This window comes from Hevea brasiliensis, chromosome 2 (genome assembly GCF_030052815.1).
Source record: "Hevea brasiliensis isolate MT/VB/25A 57/8 chromosome 2, ASM3005281v1, whole genome shotgun sequence".
Taxonomy (NCBI): domain Eukaryota; kingdom Viridiplantae; phylum Streptophyta; class Magnoliopsida; order Malpighiales; family Euphorbiaceae; genus Hevea; species Hevea brasiliensis.
The window spans coordinates 71,672,368-71,684,832 of record NC_079494.1 but is presented as its reverse complement, the minus strand read 5'-3'; positions in this window follow the sequence as shown (position 1 = coordinate 71,684,832).

The following is a 12,465-nucleotide window of genomic DNA, read 5'->3' as shown; positions in this document are numbered from 1 at the left end:
TATTTTCTAATTAACTTTTATTTTATCATGTGTAATTAAGACTTATGTAATGCATTTTAGTATTGATGTAAATTATGGAAATTGTGTTTATGAATGAACAAGTGAATATTTATTTATGACTTTTATATGAATTTCATATGAAATGAATGAATGAGAATGGGAGTATATATGAGAAATATTAGGATTTTGTTGATGAAATGGAGTTTGGGATTGATTGAAAATTTTGGAACTGTTTTTCACAGGTTCTGAAGAACTGTTTTCTCCATTTTTAGCCGGTACTCTGCCGGATTTTCTATAAAATTTGTGGAACCTCAAATAAATTGATGTTTTCCATAAATGACTTAAATAAATTATACTTCACTGATTGTACTTCATAACTATGATAAAAATAAATAAGGAAGGATAAAAAGTATTAAAATAAAATAGGGTGTTCTGGTACACTGTGTGACATATCTTACTCGGCTATACTGTAGACGGGTAAAGGGTGTCACATTTATTGCCCTTTTTGTGAGCATATAATCACAATACAAATCATTTCCATGCCAATCTCAATAATCAATATTTTCCATGCAAATCACAATTCTAATTATAATTTCCATTTTCCATGCAAACGCCATTTCAATCACAATTTCCCAAAACCAAATTCATTCACACTTTAACAATATTCAATAATTATTGAGGTGAAATCATAACTTGATAATGGCAATAAAATTATTTAATCATTCAAAATATGTAAACCATTTATCAATTAAAGACTAATTGTACATAAACCTCGTTAGTTGTCTTGATCTATTCCAATTTTTCCTTCTTCCTTGGATGGCTTCTTTCCAACTGAAACACATAATTTTAAAGTGTTTCAATATCCCTCCATACCATTTCTAATAATTAATCTAATAATTAAACTTTGCATATTTAATTTTACTTATAAAATCTTCTAAGGTTGGGTTCTTTGTATTTTTTATTATGGTAGTTACTATTCATTTAACTAATTAGGTAAAATATTGACTTTTTCATACATAATAGGTATACCATTTCTAAATACCCTATAATACCATATTTTGGGTTTTACATTTGTTGGCATTGGTTGCCAATTGAAATTCAAAGTTCCCTAAATGTATTTCCAAAAATTCAGTTTCGGTTACCCAAGTTTACTATTCTAGTGGACCTTTCTACAGTAAAAATTTGGCTAAACTTCCTTCATCAAAGTTGTTCCTTATTGTGTCTACTTTAATTTCCCTTTTGAATCACTCAATTTGGAGTTTTGTAGCTCAAGTTATGCCATTTTTTCTAAGGCTGGCCAAATTGGTCATTGTCCAGAATTCTAGATAAATTCTTGGTTCTGGCAATTTTGATAGGTCAATTTTGGTTAACTATTTGAATGTGTTATGGTCAGAATTTGAATTTGTATTCTTCATTAAAGTTGTTCTACTATGTCTAAGCTTTCCAATGGTTCAAAAATTAGGTAATTTGGACATTTCTACACCAAGTTATGACCATTTGAACATGTACTGTTCATATAGTCAATTTTGTCCAGTGGCAAGATACCTAATCCGGATTTAACCAAATTTTACACCAGCTTAGGGTCAGTTTTAGGGCAAGATTTCTGCATGAAAAATGTGGCATTATGACCCTATTTTCATCTCCAATTAGCCTCACACCAATTGGAGCAACAAAATTCAACTTATAACCATTTTACTTGGCTGGAGTCATTGGTCCAGAATTCAATCCTTCAACATTTGTCAATTCTTTCTATTTCATTCATCAATTCTCAATTCATAATACACTAATTGACCATAATTAAACATCACAAACATCAATTGGTTAAAAGTCCTCAAAACCCTAATTTATTCATCAAAATCCTAATTCTCTTCTTCACAATTCTATGCAATTTCATGCAACTTAGTATACTAACCATATATACCACATTATTTAAGCCCTAAGTCATGTTTAATTTAAATAAACACTATCAATTTCTAACACACCCATGGCTGGCTGAAATTTCATACATCAAGTTTCATACATCCTTTTTAAAATTTTCAAAAAAAATCCTCATTTTCAACGCCAATTCAAAAACTATATAACTAAATGTCCTTGGAAGAGTACCTACCTCTTGTGATGCTTTTCTATCTCCAATTTCCTTCACTTTTTCTTGTTTCTTTTTCCCTCAATCTTTACTTTGAAGTTTAATTAGAAGGTTTCTACTAATTTTGGGGAAAATTTGTGGGAAGAGTTAAATTTTCAAGAGCTCACTTTGGTGTAACAATGGAGGAAATAAAAGATAAAGAGAGAAGAAGAAGAAGTGCCGGCTGCCTAGGAAGAGGATAATGAAATTGCTTTTATTTTAATTAATTTTTGTCTCTTTATGTCAATATTTATCCCTACAATTCATAATTTAATAATTATAATTTTAATTGCATCATTAATATGTCATGCTTATGTCATTAAAGTAACTAAATTTTTGAATTTCTATTTCTTTCATTTTCTCTCCACTACCTCTTCACTTTTAATCTTTTTTTTTAATATTTTAATTTTCTACATTTTAATGGACATTTAGGCGAAGAGTCACCTCTAAAGGTGAATTGACCAATTTTCCCCTTACCGGTCTGATCCGTTTTTCCAACAGTACTAGGTTGCTTCCTGAACTCTGATTCAATTATTTGAGCATGTTCTAAATTCTTTTCTGTGGTTTTCACATTACCACTAGCTTTGCAATTATCCCTAGGCCCGAGGTGCTATAGGATCCCACACGAAATCAGGGTAATGACTAAGCTCGTAGTCACTTTCGGGTTCGGTCACTCATCGCTGTGGCCTCAGCTCATTTAACCCATCATGCTTTATTTTCCTTATTTCCATTTCACCTTCATATAATTGCTATTAATTTTTTTTCATGGCTTTTCTAGATGACTTAAATATGATTCTGAACATCTTGACTGTCCAAACTGGTAGTAGTCACTGGAACAGTAGACTGTATTGAACTGCCTACTTTGAGGGTGTTACATTACAAAGCATGCGCGGTCGCTTCTCCTTCACCACCACCATCTACATGTTAGCTTTATCATTTATTTTCACTGCTTCATCAAATAAGAGGAGAGAATCATATCCTATTGCTCATTTTCCTTTTCTTACTGACTTCAATTGTACTCTTTTGAGATTGCATTTACACCTCCTGATAATGATCTCATTGATGGTGGATCATCACAAGATACCAAACTTGGTAACCAAAAGTGCAGGCCCTTATTTTGTGATGAGTATGTGCATTGAGGCTATGGGAAAGCCGATGATGAAAAATTATATGACTGTAAGATATAATTAGAGGTATGGAGCTGAATTATTAATTCCGTGGCATAATCTTGGAAAAAAAAATAATAATATGTTTTTTTAAGAAATGAATTTAATTAAATTTAAATAAAATTTTATTTTGTTTAAATTTAATATGGGTAGTTTTTAAATGTACCTAATTAAGCTTAATTAGGCCTCATGGGCCTAAGAAAGCCTAGTTATAAATTTTAAGTAGGACCCATTTAATTTTTAAAAATTAAAATAAGAAAATATATTTTTCTCTATCCCTCTCCCATACAAACTCTCTCTCCCCTTTGGCCCCACTCTCTTCCTCACTCCCTATTGGTGCCACCCCCTTTCCCTCTCTTCCTATTGATTGGAACACCTCACCTATATCCCAGTCTCATCCAAATTCCTCAATCCCAGTTGTTTAAGTTATCTGAACCTTATCACACTAGGACTTCAAACCCTACCACACCTCTTCCTCACTTTCTATTGGTGCCTTCCCCTTCCCTTCTCTTCCTATTGGCTGAAACACCTCATCCATATCTCAGTCTCACCCAAATTCTGCAATCCTAGTTGTTTAAGTTATCAGAACTTTATCACCCTAGGACTCCAAACCCTATCACACCTCTCTCCCAAAACCCTATAAATACCCTACAGGAGAAAAAAAAAAAGGGGGGGGGGAGAGGAGGAGGAGAAGATAAAAAAAAAAAACAGAAAGAAAAAAAAAAGAAAAAAAAAATTTAAAGAGAGAAATAATCAAGATTCTTTTAGTTCTTCTTTCTTTCTTGCAATATTTCTTGAAGGTTAGTTCTTTTATTTTCTTTTCAAGATCCATGTCATGTAATGTTTAATTTTATGTTCCTTGTTTTTAATTTATTTTGTATGTTCATACAGATCATGTAATCATGTTTAATTTGAGGGGATACACAACTCTGCACATAGTCAGTTTTCTATCTCTTATATTTTTATTATTTTTCGTTATTTTATGAATCTGTAAAAAAATTTAAAAAAATTATATTCATATTTTGCATGAAATTATATTAATTTTAGGCTCAAGAATCACAGAAAAAGCTTTAATACTTTGCAAATTATGGCTGTTTGAAGTTAGGGTTCCTGTAAAATTCAATTTACAGGATACCTGATTTTTGGAGCTCATATCTCCCTTGTTTCTTAATATTTTTGTGTAAATCTAGTATCTAAAATTAAGTTTGGAATCTTGTGAATCTTTTCCAATTAGTTTCACATTCATATCTATTATGGTTTGTGAGTTATGAATTTTACAAAAAAAGTAGTGTGATTCTGTCATTAGGAAAATTTATTATTTGTGTAGATTATTTGGCTAGGGTTTTGTTTAATCTGTGAATTTTATAATGTTGTATGATGCTTTGGCTGTCTTCTGTAATTGTTTCATGATTTTTAGGCACTTCTAACTATTTTTCAAAAATCAAATTTCTTACTACTATCAATCTGCCAGAATCTGAGAATTGTATATTTATGTATATTCTTGTGTGTTCTTGAGTTCTAATTGATATTTGATTTATTTTTCTGAGTTCTCTTAATTCAAGAAGTGTTATGAAGTGTTTAGATCATGTTAGAAGGCCTGGACCCTTATGTAGTTATAACTAATTAGGAATTTTAACCCCTTAGGAGACTAGAATTATAATCCAATATGAATTGTTATCAGTATTTTCTTATTTTCTTTAGTTTCTTTACTTCTTAGTTTCTTTATTTTTTTTGCAAACAAAATTGGTAAATAGTCCTAAGATAAGTGCCAAAGAGGGCATTTGCGTAGAGCTTACATGAAGCTAAACGAGAGTAAGCCAGAGATATCATTGACATACTAAAAGAGAATACCCTTTTTTAAGGGTAGCTTACCCCAATGACAACTGCAATTACTAACAACTAATCCTAAATTTCTAGAATAACCATTGGCATGAAATTGTAGTAATAATAAGATTTTTATTTTGTAAATTAAAATTAACTTTGTTTTTTATTTAACTGACTTTTGCATTTAATTAATTAAAATAAATACTTTGTAAATTAAAATTAATCTTGTTTGTAAATTAAATTAACTTTGGCATATAAAATAAATTTAATTTAATACTTGGTAATTGTAAAATAAATTTACATGTTAGAAATTTTTATTAGGTTATGATTGTTTGGGCCTTATGTGATATTAGAATAAATTACACATGTACATAATTAATTTAATTTAATTATCCCTAAGGTAACTTGGTGAAAAATTAATTAGTTAGGTTAAATAGAAACTTAGGGTTATTTAAAATTGAATTTATTTGTAAATTAAATTCTCAATAATAAATTAATTTTAATCATCTGGTAAATATCATTTAAATAATTAGCAACTCCATAGATAAGAATCACATATGCATAAAAATTATTTATAAACAACAACCCTTTTGTGAATTACTTACGTTTGTAGGATTAGAATTGCATTTTTTAGGATAAAGTTTAATAAAGGAATAATAAACAAGACTTCTAGAAATATTAGTAGAGGATTGGCACTCGAATTAACGAGGTTAGAGCAGGTGTAAGGAGTGCCTAACACCTTCCCTTTACATACCCACTATCCCGAACCTAGACATTGGGCTATAGTAATGACAGTTGTAGAAACTCTGTAAGGAGTAAGTTGCCATCCATGACCCTCGGAGGAAATACTTAATATGTCCCAGTTATTACCCGGGTGGTGACTCATGTCTATCTATGCCTTCGTGGCATAAATCCTTAATATCGTGGTAGTGTTATGGGAAGACGGTACTTACCAGTGGATTGATTCTATTAGGATTATATGAAGTGCATGTCTAGGAAATGCTATCTAAAGAGGTGGTACTTAAGTGAGATCATTGTGACTCCACCATTTTTCCTGGGCATTACCTGGTGCATTTTATATAATTCTAGTGGATTATATTTCGCCTCACGTCCCCCGCCTTTATAGTTTAGTGACTCCACTGGGGACTAAATGGATAATACTCCAACATATTTCTATTAGTCTAATATTATTCATCTATTAAACTTTTTGCATTGCACTACACTATCACACAGTTCACTCTTACCCTTTTTAGCCCCGCTAGTACTAGCCAAGGAGACCATTGTTTCACTTGAGCTATGATGAATTGGTGAATGCTAGCACCCCATACCCGTACCTTCAAGTATATAAAAGAGCCACAGCTCCGGCCGTTGTGCTTAATGGACAAGCTCTTGCATGGGTGACCCTTTTCCTACCCGATGAAGCCCACGAACCATAGATTTCAGCCCTAGGTACCCCGTAGATTTTTGTTGTGTTGGATTTGTAACCTTACTGTTCAAACCATAAGTTCTAGTGGTAGTTGAGATGAACCTAGGCCTATGCATATACCTAATGTGTGTATAGGCCCAAGTCCATTTCAAAACCTATGTTAAGCAAGAGGATGCTCACTCATGGTTAAATTTTAAGGATATAAATCATTTATTTGTGAGGGAAAAGTCGTCCTGGACCACCCCCTGTTGGTGTGTCCAGTGTATCATAGCCTAGGATAGAATTTTTTTTTCCTACCCTACACGTCAGAGTTGGAGGTATAAGGGGGCAAAGATTCAGTTCTAGAGATGTTCTTTTTAGTTTTAATTCAGTCTTTGGTTCGACTTTAGTTTAGTTCACATAGTTTGGTTTTGGTTCAATTTGTATGGTTCAGTTTTGGTTTTGTAAAGGTATAGGCAAAAAAATGGTCCATTCATGCATTACATTTATGTACATAGCATGTTTAGGTTAACCCCTAAATCCTATTTTTTTGAGCAAGCATAGCCTCAAAACACACCAAAGAGACTTCTGATCAGGTCACTTGGGTTAGGGAAGGGAAGAGACTAATAAGGGTTTCACCTACACTTTTTAAGATGGAAGAAACTATAGCCATGCTTGATGAAATCTTGAACGCCAAGATGTTTGAGCTGGAAGAGAAAATTGTGGTCAACCTTGAAAAGAGGCCCCGAGTTAGGCCAATTAAGTAGCATTAAAGTTATTGAGGTTCAAATTGTATCTCATAAGATTTTCCCAATTCAACCAACCCTTATCCACAGTTTTTGAGCGTCTCAAAGCTCAAGACCTCCTGCAGCTCTTAGCACCTAGACCACCACCAAATCTATTCTCACCTAGCTATGATATCAACTAATATTGCCTGTTCCACCAAACCCATGATCATGACACAAATCGATGCTTTCAACTTTAGCTTGATATATAAGACCTAATTGATGCCAAAAAGATAACTGACCCAAAAAACCGACCAAACACTCACACCAGCCCTATGCCTAACTAAAATTTTCACCTCGGGTCTCTATATGATCTCCACCACCCCAAATAACCCTGACAGGATTATTGACTTTATCCAACCCATCCAAAAGCCCAATGAACCTCAGTATATAATGGTTATTGACATTTGTGATAATTCTAGCTATGATGAGGGTCCTTTGGATGTTTGGAGTGATTCTGATGAGGAGATAGTTGCGTTGCAACTAGATGGTTTAGTTCCACTAGTGTCTAATTTTCAAGTTGCTCCAATCTATGAAAACTGGATAGATCTAAAAGTGGCTACTGTAAAGAAAGGGATGATGTTTTTTCTGGCATGGGCCTAGGAAAATGTATAGATGGCTTGGTAACTTTTCTTGAGATGAAAGGGCAAGTCACGAAGTATGGTTTAGGCTATGAGCCAATCAAAGAGGAAGAAGAGCCAAAGCCTCCTAAGTTCTTGAAAGATGGGGCAATTACCTGGACTAGAGCAGAAAATCAGTACCATTGATCTAAAGACTACATGGAAAGCCAAGCACCTAAAGTTACACCCTAAGTTTGAGTTTATGTTTTGAAATGCTCACAGTAGTGATACTGATGTTCTTGATGCTGATTTTGAGGTGAAGATTAATAACATGACCAGTCCTTCTACTTACTTATTTAATGTTTATTCTAATGGGTATATGCATGGCATTCATAATCATTTAGAATCTCTATTAATTTGGGTACACCAAATAATCCTAAAGACATTAAGTTAGCTGAAGATTTAACCCAAGAAGAAAGAGATAAATTTATAGCCTTGTTAACAAAGTATCAAGAAGCACATGCTTCGAGTTTAAAATCAGATGGCCGATTCCCAAGCCACACTGGTATCCCTATAGGAAAAGGGTGCTCAAAAATTGACTTAGTTAGTTATCCTAATGACGAATAAAATTTTATGCTATGAAGGATTAGTAGTAGCACATGTGGATCTAAAGGGTGAAAGAAAATGGTATGAAGAAATAAGAAGGTCTCTGGAAGTAAGAGAATACTCACAATCAGCCAATAAAAGAGATAGAGTAACAAATCATAGATTAGCCACTCAATTTACTATAGCTAGGGGGCAACTCTACAAACTCTTATGTGTGATAGAAAAATAGACTGAGCAAATAATGAAAGAAGTACATGCAAGAATGTGTGATCCCCATATGAATAGAAAGGTTCTAGTTGGGAAAAAATGTTCGAAACATATAAGGATTGGCTTGAAAAACTCTCTTATGTTCTTTAAGGTTATCGTAGTACTACAAGGACATCCACGAGGGCAACCCCATTCTCTTTAGTGTATGGAACTAAAGCAATGCTATCCATTAAGCAAGATGTCAAATCCTTAAGAGTGATGCTAGAAGCTAAGATCCTCAAAAATAAGTGGGGCTTAGAAGAGATATGAAGAACTAGCTTTGATTGATGAAAAGAGAATGTGAGCCTTGTATCATATGCAAGCTTATCAGAGGAAGATAGCTAAGGCCTTTAATAAGAAGGCGAAGCCAAGAAAGATCAAAGAGGGAGACATGATTTTGAAACAAGCTCGGCCTGTCCCTTCTGATTTAAGAGGAAAGTTTAACCTAAGCTAGGATGATCCGTACATAGTCAAAAAGATCTTGCCACAGTAAGAATATCAAACCCAGATGGGAATGAATTTCAAGAACTAGTCAATTTAGACAGGCTCAAATGGTACTTTGCGTGAGATAGGCCCGCTAGGCTAAAAACCTGCAAAAGGCGGTCGAGGCAAAAGTAAGGGTCAAAGAAGAAAAAAAGAAGGAAAGAAAAAAAAAATGCTAGATTAAAAATCTACAAAAGGTGGTCTAGGCAAAAGGAGAGATGAGAGAAGATCTGGATGAAAAACCTGAAAAGGCCATTCAGCAGGTTATAAAGCTTATTTCTAACTTTAGAATGTTGAAAATTTGGTAAAACTAAATGTAAGAGGGAGTAATGGTGTACCTGAATAAATAAAGAAGCTTTTATTGCATTAACTAGGAATAGGTTTTATTTAATTATGATTGTGAATGTTCGTGTTTTGAGAGATACATCAAAAAATTAAGTAATTGAACTATATTATTTTGATTTAACCTATTGTCTTGTGAGCATGACAGAATAGTTGCTTGATATAAATGCCCTGGTGATTGTCTAATTTCAAAAAAGAAAAAAAACAAAAAAAGAACAAGAAAAAGAAAAGAAAAAAAGAGAGCTAGCTAAGTGGAAAACCCAAAAGGGCCGCTTAGGCAAAAGTTAGAGTAAGCCCGCTGAAATGAAAACTCGAAAAAGCATTTCAAGCAAAAGTTAGGGCACAAAGAATTGAGTTCATGGAAGAGAAAGGAGCGGGCAGAACAAGGTTTTGAAATAGTTGTAGAATAATGAAGCATGGGGGAGAGAAGAAAAAGAAAAATCAGAGTGAAATTGTATTGTGACTTTAAGGAAGTCTTTTTAGTGAACGGTTTTCCTCAAAAATTTTGAGGCTAAAAGAAAGTTTTTGCAAAAGAGATCCCTCAGAGGACTATGTTTTTTTATAGATTCTCCAGTAAAATTTGCATGCCCATGATAGGAAGCAGCATACAGGAAGCACAAAAATCACAAAGAGAGTTTTGAGACCCAGTCATTCCAATTTTTTCAAATCACGAAATAGATGTTTTTTAGTAAGTCCTTAGAAATTGTTTAGGGCACACGACATAGTTGTGTAAGGCATAGAAGAACATGCATCAACATGTCACTTGTAGGTGTTTAAGGCATAGAAGAACATGCATCACCACAGTTTCAAGTGTCGAACTACAAGGAGGTCTGATTCTTCCTCAGGATAGCGAGGGGGATATGTAGGTAATTTAGGACTATGGTCCTAAATATGAACCCACAACATTTCATAGAAGATGTTTTTTGGTAAGTCCTTAGACGTTGTTTAAAGCGCACGACATAGTTGTATGAGGCATAGAAGAACATGCATCAACATGTCACTTGTAGGTGTGTAAGGCATAAAAGAACATGCATTACTACAATTTTAAGTGTCGAACTACGAAAGGGTCTAATTCTTCCTCAGGATAGCGAGGAGGATATGTAGGTAGTTTAGGACTGCGGTCCTAAATACGAACCCATAACATTTCATGGCAGATGTTTTTTGGTAAGTCCTTAGACGTTGTTTAGGGCATATGGCATAGTTGTGTAAGGCGTAGAAGAACACGCATCAACATGTCACCTGTAGGTGTGTAAGGCATAGAAGAACATGCATCACCACAGTTTCAAGTGTCGAACTACGAGTGGGTCTAATTCTTCCTCAGGATAGCGAGGAGGATACGTAGGTAGTTTGGGACTGCAGTCCTAAATACGAATCCACAATATTTCAAATCACACAGTTGTCATTGTCATGAGACCGTAGCTAGTCTCATGACGCAGAGTGTATCGACAGAGCAAGATGCACTCGATTTGCACATGCACAGTTATCACGGTTACGAGACCATAGCTAGTCTCATAACATAGAGTATGTCAACAGAGCAAGATTTACTCAACCTTATAGCGAATGTTTCATAATTATTAGAAGATTGAGTTTCACTTTGATAAAATTTTCGCATTGATTTCAACTTTCGCCAAAGTGGGGGATAAACTGTAGACCCTTATTTTGTGATGAGTATGTGCATTGAAGCTGTAGGAAACCCGAAGATGAAAAATTATATGACTGTAAGATGTAATTGGAGGCATTAAGTTGAATTATTAATTCCATGGCGTGATCTTGAAAAAAATAGTAATAATATATTTTTTTGGAAAATGAATTTAATTAAATTTAAATAAAATTTTATTTTATTTAAATTTAATATGAGTAGTTTTTAAATATACCTAATTAAGCTTAATTGGGCCTCATGGGCCTAAGAAAGTCTAGTTATGAATTTTAAATAGGACCCATTTAATTTTTGAAAATTAAAATAAGAAAATATATTTTTCTCTATCCCTCTCCTATACAAACTCTCTCTCCCCTTTGGCCCCACTTTCTTCCTCACTCCCTATTGGTGTCACCCCCTTTCGCTCTCTTCCTATTGGTTGGAACACCTCACTTATATCCCAGTCTCACCCAAATTCCTCAATCCCAGTTGTTTAAGTTATTTGAACCTTATCACACTAGAACTTCAAATCCTACCACACCTCTTCCTCACTCCCTACAAGTGCCTTCCCCTTCCCCTCTCTTCTTATTGGTTGAAACACCTCATCCATATCTCAGTCTCACCCAAATTCTGCAATCTTAGTTGTTTAAATTATTTGAAATTTATCACCCTAAAACTCCAAACCCTATCACACCTCTCTCCAAAACCCTATAAATACCCTACTGGAGAAAAAAAAAAAAAAAAAAAAAAAGGGAGGAGGAGAAGACAAAAAAAAATAAAAAGAAAAAAAGAGAGAAATAGTCAAAATTTTTTTAGTTCTGCTTTCTTTTTTGCGATATTTCTTGAAGGTTAGTTCTTTATTTTCTTTTTAAGATCTATACTATGCAATGTTTAATTCTATGTTTCTTTTTTTAATTTATTTTGTATGTTAATATAGATTATGTAATCATGTTTAATTTGAGGGGATACATAACTCTACACATGTTCAGTTTTCTGTCCCTCATATTTTTATTATTTTTTGTTATTTTCTGAATCTATAAAAATTTTGAAAAAAATATATTTATATTCTACACAAAATTTTATTAATTTTAGGCTCAAGAATCACTAAAAAAGCTTTAATATTTTACAAGTTATGACTGTTTGAAACTAGGGTTCTTATAAAATCCGATTTGTAGGATACCCGACTTGTGGAGCCCATATCTTCCTTGTTTCTTAATATTTTTTTGTTAATCTGGTGTCTAAAATTAAGTTTGGAATCTTGTAAATCTTTTCCAATAGTTTCGCATTCAT